The sequence below is a fragment of the Chrysochloris asiatica genome, unplaced genomic scaffold, assembly GCF_000296735.1.
Source record: "Chrysochloris asiatica unplaced genomic scaffold, ChrAsi1.0 scaffold00003, whole genome shotgun sequence".
In the NCBI taxonomy this organism is placed as follows: Eukaryota; Metazoa; Chordata; class Mammalia; order Afrosoricida; family Chrysochloridae; genus Chrysochloris; species Chrysochloris asiatica.
In genome coordinates, this window is record NW_006408521.1 from 26583375 (window position 1) to 26584320 (window position 946).

The window sequence follows — 946 nt, forward strand, 5'->3', positions numbered from 1 at the left end:
AAAGCCTCATCTTTCTCCCATGTAATGGTTGGTAGTTTTGAACCGCTGACTTTGAGGTTAGCAGCTACCAGAGCTCCTTAACATGTAATTAGCTCACCCCTAGTGCAGGTTCTGGTGTGGTGCTGTGGGTTAATGCACTGGACTGAAAAGTTGGTTTGAACCTCAAAAGGTCGGTGGTTCAAACTTACCAGCCACTCCTCAGAAACCCTATGGCTCAGAACCGACTCGATGGTACAAAACAACAACAATGTTGATTAATGAGCTGGACTGTAATGTTGGTCTGAACTACAAAGTCGGCTGCTCCTTGGAAACCCTATACAGGGTCGCTAAGACTTGGAACCAACTCGACGGCACTTAACACCAACAATGTAATGGCTGGAACTGTGGATTGCCTTGATAGAACCAGAGCAAATGAGTTTGTGGACTTTATATGGCCTATTGGCCAGATGTTCCCTACCCATTTTAATAGATGAAGACACTGTGTACCTATGTGTGTGTCGCTCTTATCTTTCGGACATGGCAATACCACACTGCAGGTAGCTTAAAACAACACATGTGTTCTCTCACAGTTCTGAATGGTCCCAAAATTCCACTACCGTTGAGTTGATTCCAACTCAGAGTGCCCCTAGAGGACAGAAGATCATTTTGGAAGTATCTAGTAAGGTGGGTAACCACTCTTCTGTCAGTCTGCCTGTCACACATACTATGGTGGCTTGCATGTTGCTATGATGCTGGAAGCAATGCCACCAGTGTTTCCGTACCAGAAGGGTATCCATGGTGGACAGGTTTCAGCTGAGTTTCCAGACCAAGACAGACTAGGGAGAAGTAGAGGCACTCTACTTGAGAATGGCTAGCCACTGAAAACCTTAGAAAAGCCACAGAACATTGTCAGATATAGCACCTGAAGATGAAAACATGATGACTACCACTGGAATATTGTCAGATA

The 946-nt window shown here is 45.1% G+C and overlaps 1 pseudogene; it reads right to left on the reverse strand.

Moving 5' to 3' along the window:
* LOC102823745 overlaps window positions 1-946 on the reverse strand; it is a 37789-nt pseudogene that overhangs the window by 34697 nt on the left and 2146 nt on the right.